Source organism: Merops nubicus, unplaced genomic scaffold, assembly GCF_000691845.1.
Source record: "Merops nubicus isolate BGI_N331 unplaced genomic scaffold, ASM69184v1 scaffold33525, whole genome shotgun sequence".
Classification (NCBI taxonomy): Eukaryota; Metazoa; Chordata; class Aves; order Coraciiformes; family Meropidae; genus Merops; species Merops nubicus.
Genome location: NW_008610886.1, coordinates 19559 through 26641, shown reverse-complemented (window position 1 = coordinate 26641; position 7083 = coordinate 19559).

Genomic DNA, 7083 nt, shown 5'->3' with positions numbered 1-7083 from the left:
TGCAAGTATCAATACACCGTGTTATAATTACTAAGGAGCAGGACACAACGTGGTGGTTTGAAAGTGGGCAAGATTGGCTTCCTTTGTGTTCACAGATCACTGGAGATCTAAAATTAATGTGACATCGTCCAAGGAAACTTATTCAAATAATGTGAAATATGAACAGTTGTATTTTGGTGAAACTTGCAGGAAAATTCAGGGTTTTGAAGGCTGGGACAAAAGTGTTTCCTTACAGAAATGGTTAATTTTAGGAGACCTTTTGGTTTTTTTTAGCCTAGATGTCCTAGGTAACTAAATACCTGTTAGGAGAGCCCAAGTGCCATAATATGTATGAATAACCTACATGGAAACTCACGTAGCTTTACTGAGATACACATTAAAATGCCTGAATTTATGTTCAAAAGAGTCTAAGCTGCTTTTATGACTTACCTTTCTTGGCTCTTTTGGAGCTAGATGAGTGAAATATCTTTTCATTAAAATAACATGCATAAGCTTCCCCCTCATTCATCTCATTTGAGTTACTGTATAATAACTGTTCACACTGAAGTAGGAAGTACTAGTAAAACACTAATTATTGCATATAAGTACACAGAAAATGCATGCTTTATGAATGAAGAGATAACATCTCATTAGAATGACTGAGTGAGGATGGTGATACTGATCTTAGGAAAAGTGTTATCTGTGGTGTACAGATGGTGTTAACAAATTCTTTTGTAATCAGATTTATATTTTTCACCTTTACCTTTGTACAGATTGCTGACAGCATGTTTCATTTTTGAAGTTGAGCACCGTTTATTTAAATGGACTTGAAAGGATTGCATTTGAAATACTTTGTCCATGAATTTTCAGCAGTACACTTTGAACATATAAAGAAAATAATTCTAGGACTCAAGAAAACATCTGTTGAAATCTTTTGCTGGGATGTTTTTACTTTAAGCTGCTGAGGTGAAGCAGTTGTCACAACAAGCAGGCCTCATTGTGGTTCAGTGAGCGGCTCTGGGAGACACTTGCTAAAATGATACAGATTTTTACAGTATTTAAGAAACTATTTGTTAGAATGAGTGTAATCTTTCTCTATATTGCTTTGATGTGATAGTGTTTCAGATACTGTGTACAGTCTGCATTTATGTGGAAAGGAAGTTAAAAGGGTAAAGAATAAAAGGGGGGGGAAAGAGATAAAAACCAAGGAAAAGTTCTATAACCCACATAGAGCTTGACCAGTCTCCTGAAGCACAAATGATCTGAGGAAGAGCAGACACCTTTACAGACTAGTTTTAAGTCACTTTACCAAACAGCACAAGGTTCTTTATGTGCACAGCATCAATGCTGGTTGTTAGCTAAAGCTTCGTTAAGTATTCCCAGAAATTTAACTAATTCTTAAGAAAATTGAATCTAGTACCAGTAATGGAGGTTTGGAGAAGCAATCTTCTTCGATTTTAATTTATGAATAATGGCTTTGCATTTCATGTCCATGCTTCTCACCTCCTCATCTTTGCACTTCCAAATCTTTCATTACATACCAGTTGCTGGTGTAAGACTGGTAAAAGTGAGCCTGAGCCAGGTCTTACTTTGATACCTCAACATCCAATTTGTTTGTAGTTTTAAAATCATCACAGATGCTCTACAGAAAACAGTAAATCACAGGCTCTGGTGTTCTGCAGAGAAAGCACTGCTACAGCAGGCCAGGAAATACAATCTGATTTTAGTTTATAGATTATTTCACCCCCCTTCTGTATTTTCTCTAGTACGGGGGAATTAACAAGTTAAACCCTTATAAAGTGAAACTCAGACTAGTGGATGTCTGAATAAGGCTAGGAAGAAGGTTCCATGTCCTACAAAAAGTGGCCTAGAATAAGTAGGTTCTCTTGAGGCCCCTTTGCTTTTGGTTCTGGTAATAAAAATGCAGAAGTGTTTGGTTTTGGTGCCACATAGCAACAGTGGCAAATAGACCAATGGTCAATTTTTGCCAGTTTTCTGGAGTGTTGATGATTGCATGGAGGATAATGGAGCTGCTTCCAGCACTGCTGCATGTTCTACCGTGATGAAGACAATGTTTCCTTGACTCACCCGGTGCTTGATGCTTGTGCCTGTAGTGCCTGGGCACTGCTGCAGAATCACTTCCCAGTGGCTGCTTGGTTGATCCCATGTCCTCTGGCTCAGCCTGGGACACCCTGAAAGTGTACAACGGAGAAGATGGAATTCTCTTGTCTGGTGCCCTGTTGGTTTCCCCAGATTTAGCATTTGCAATTGTTTCAGAATCTAACGATATGAAGCCTAGTCCTTTAAAATAATTTTTTTTTCAATGTTTAACTGCTTTGAGAGAGATGAATGGCTTTCAGTCCATCTTTCTGCTGAGTTCATGTACTGTATAGACTTCTGTAACACAGTTAACTTTCACTGATAATTTTTATCAGGAATGTGCACAAAACGTGTTTTTTTTCTCTTGCTTCTCTGTAACCTTTGTGTACCCAGGTCAGGTTCTTACCTTTGAATGCATTTGTTCAGTACAGTTTATATTTCAAAATATAAAACATAAAATAATTCATTTTGAGTGACCGAGTCTTCAGCCAGCAATAGACTGCAAAATGTGTAAGTAGCATGGCCAGTGCACTTGTGCTTATATTTTCCAGAAAGCAAAAGTGGTTCAAGTAGAAATTCAACTGGGACTTGTATGTTGCCATGTAGTGCGACAATGAAAATGGCATAAATAATTAATACCTCTACTTGGATCTTCAAAACTGCCTGTTTCCCCACCAAAACTTTTATGTTTCTGCATACTGGGTCTCAAGTAGATGTACTGCACGAAAGTAGCTACGGGAAAAAAAAACTCTAATAAGAGAATGCATTACTTGCAAGCAAAAATAATTTTCCATTTTTATTGATCCACTGTATGATCCTTGGCATTGTGATACAGAGCATAAATTTAGAGTTTTGGAACACACAAAGTATTGCCTGAAGTCTTCTGTTTTATAGTGTTTTAACTGTAGTTGGGAACATTGCTTTTCAGTTTCTAGGTATCTGGCACCTAAGTATGTATTGAAAACATGTGACACTGAAGTTGTACATGGCTTTTGAGTTCTTGTATCCTTCTGGGTTTTAAATTGTCCCTCTCTTTAACGAGTGGATTCTGATTTGTGTACCCTCAAGTACACATGAGAAGCAGTATCTTCTCAGGTGTGATGGAGTAATCCTGCAAGCTCTTGTGTCTAGCCCAACATAAGCTCAGTTTTCTTTATTATTCTCTCTGGATTGACAGCAGAATAGCAGTGCAGAGTAGCTTTGTTGTGTGCTATAGTTTGATTTGGTGCAGGTTTACAAGGTTAAACTACTGGAGTTTTTCTCTGGTTCTCGCAGTATTTCACTACATTTGGACCATTTACAGAACAAATTAAGCTACAGGTCCATGTTGAAATACTTAGTTGATGGAAATTGCTCAGTGATGTCGTTCTGTTCAGTAATCTTCCTTCCTCTGTCTCCCCCAGGCTGAGGCTCAGGAAGGAGCTTGCATAGATAGCTTTTATCCTTGCTAATAACTTGGCTTGCAGCATCAAGGCCTGTTCATGTGAACTTTCTCTAGGCAAGCAGTGTCCCAGTGTAGTGAGGTCTGAGCGTTTCCTTTCTTTGTGGGAAGCAAATTACATGCTCTGTGTGGTGCCTCTAAAAGGCCCTTCTCTCATATGCTCTGAAATCTTCTACCTTAGCAAATACTGGAGTGTTGTAGTGACCTTTTTGGAACAAGTATGTAATGATAGTCCTGTGAGGGAGCTCTGAATATTTATAGAAAGTACTTCAGCTGGATTTCAGCCAAGACAACAGATTCCTGAAGTCAAATATTTTGATAGGAAAATGATTCCTGGCTTATTTTCCCTCAGTCGTGTGAGGGACACAAGTGAAAGGTCCTCCTGTTGACTGAATCACTGTTCGCATTTCATTGTGAACAAACAGCTGGGTAGAGGACAAGAGTGGAGAGGGAGGGACACTGCAGGGAATCCCAGCATGAACTCTTCCCCACCCTGTCCTTCAGCAAATATTTTGAGAGTCTTACTTTGCTTTATTATTTGCTTGGAACCCTTTTAGTGGTATACAGAAGGATTTGTTTGAGTGTGAGTTGGGTGGGGTTTTTTCCCCCTGTGTTGCTTAATTTTTTTGGGTCTTCCTGACACAGGGTCATCCAGTTGCATTCCTGTTTTGTCATGCAAGGGGCTGAAACAGCTGGAGAACAGCAACCTTCATTTTTGGTCCCTTTTTAGCAAGGCTGGATGATAGCCAGCAGATCTGGACATAAAAAAAAGCAGAAATTGCTGCCACATGTTATATTGTAGAAATGAATAGTTGGAGATAAAAGTACCTGGCAAAGCTGGTCTCAAAAAATAGTTGTCTCACAGACAAACCTGATTTACTGTAGAACAGTCCATTGCACATGTGCAGAGGAAAAGTTAAAGGAGAAGCAGACAATTTTCACTGTAAGTATAATGTACATGTAGGTTGGGGAGATGGGTTAGCTCTAATAAGAAATGAGAGAATTCTGGAAGTTTTCTTAAACCTATCTGAGAGACTCCTGTCTGTTTCAGAAGAGGTCTTCCATAGAGGCTTCATTGCGTAGCCCGACCTTTGGGTAGTCAGGGCTCAGAATAGGTATAATTGAGAAGAGATGGCTGTGCAGATATTCTGGGAAATAAATTAGTTCTAAGATCTACTTCAGGCTTTAAAGAAAAAGAAAATTAATCTGCTTTAGGTCTTTTTTCAGTGAAGACAGTTTGAAAAAAAAGATGATTCAAATACAACCTGCAGTTTAAGAACCTACAAAAGTTCCCTAGAGAGCACACTGAGCTGGACACAAAATTGCTCTGTGAGCACCAGGTTCCAAAGCAACCAGTGCCCTTATCTCGTCTGTCCGCAGTAAATGAGAAGACATGCTGTAGCTTTGCAGAACAAGTACAAACTGCAAGTAACACATAAAAACCGGGTGAGGCAGGGCTGGGTGACCTGCGTGCGTTTGCGCTGGTGCCTTCTCTGCCAGGGCCTCCCTTCATGGAAGTGTAACCTGAGACAGGGCAAGAGCCCTGATCCTGCGGGAAGAAAAGGAGGGTGAGGTGGCCAGGGAGTCTTTTGTCTCTGCGAAATTTTAGTGTGAAATAGAGTCAGGTTCCTCTAGCCCAGGGTGGGATTTTCTGGAGCGAGAGTACCCCGTCCTGGAGCAGCAGGGATGGGAGGCAGCACATAGCCAGTGCTGGAGCCCTCCAGTGCCGCTGAATTGTTTTGCTTTCATCTCGACTCTTTCTTACCTCCTTTGCTGCCGGCCGGCGTGATCCCGATGGTGAGATCCGATCCGTTTTGCAGAGCTGCTGGTTGATTCGGGCCGGTTAAACTGAGCTGCCACCACAGGCTTTAGCAGCTGGAAGTATCAAACCACTTGCCTCAGGAAGGTAACTTCTGCCTGCAGCATTTTGTAATTAGCAGTGTCTATGTAAATCCTGGCAGGAAAAAATCCTGCAGTTGGGTTGGTGGAAAAGTGGAAAGCAAGAAGTGCATCACTGCCATAGCTTTCTGCAGAGACCAGGACACGCTGGGACAAACTGTTTTTTAGCTGCTGGTAGTCTGCTGTGAAGTCAAGTTGTTGGTGAGCTGGTAAGGCATTGTAATGTAGACAAGGACACCCAATATTTATGAAAAATGTGACAGGAAATGGGTCTGCTGGTTGGTTTTGGTGTTTTGATGTGGGTAATATTGTTTCCTGGACCGGGCAACAGAATATAATGTGTCCAGAGGCTGATACAGCAATGAACTGGAAAGTGCATTCATAACCAGTGGAAGACTGAGCTAATTTCATTTGTCATTAACATTTTTAGATGAAGGATGAGGCATAGAAGGAAACACTGGGGCTGGATATTATTGATTGGCTCAGCACAAAGATTTCTCTGAGAAAGAGCTATGGAACGTGCTGCCACTGGAGAAGGTAAAATTAGAGGATGCACAGCACGGTGGGTAGGGTGATGGCTCCTCAGGAGGAAAGGCACTTTGCTATCTAATGATGCTCTGAAGTTAGCAGCTGCTTTTAGTCTTAATTCCTCTGGAAATGTTCAGGGAAAAAAGAAAAAAAAAAAAAAAAACAACAACAAACTACCAAACAAACCACTACAAAGGGATCTGTTAAAGCTTTTTTAAAACTGCATAAAATTGAAATTCGTTGAGGGAAATTCTTTGTGGATTTTTAACTAGATCATGCTGGTGGGTATTTAGCCATCATTTCTGTTTGCAACATGCAATTAGTTCATATTCAATTAATTGTGCTAGTGACTTCTGCAGTCTGATGAGTCTAGGCTGTGATCGAGTACAGCTGATAGATTATCCAGTGCTCTTAATGCAAGGCTGACATGAAAAGTCCCCTGAAATGTCAGTGATTGCAGAATACACCAGCCAGCACAGTAATTGCGGTTTACAAGCAGAGCAAATTAAATTCCTGCTCCTGGTAGTGACTGCTGCCTCACAACAACTCTTTATGTTTTCCTGGAGGCATTGGTTCTGCTCAGTAAATCCCTTTGCTGTCTGCAATTCCTGGATGGGGGGGGCAGACTTCAGTACGCTAGGGTCATTAATCCTTGAGTCTGTTTTACCCTTGGTCCTGTGGGGCTTTTGTGGGCTTCTCCTCCAGAGCATCCTGGAAGACTGCTCTTTTATTGTTATTTTTCCCTGAGTGTAGCTCTGTAACCCTTTCAGTCCAGGGATGAATTAGTTTAAGTTAGAATTACATTTTATTTGAGGCAGAACTGGGAAGAATTAGATCACAGAAGCTTTTTGTTGAAGCTAACTAGCAGCTCTTCAAATAAAAGTGCAGGTTTGAGTTCTTTCTCAGAGCAATGAATTTGTCAGCTTCTGGAAGACGGAGGAATTCTTAATGTTCTGATTCAAAGTTTTTAACAGGAAGATTTCTGATGTCTAGCCTGGGTTGTGCTTGGCCAGCTCAACCTCCTTATGCTTCTCTTCACACTGGCTGTAGCTTAACTCACTTCTTTTTTTTTTTTTCTGTTTCTGGTATTTATCCTTCTTTCCCAATAATTTGTATAGAATAGCCACTCCCTGCTG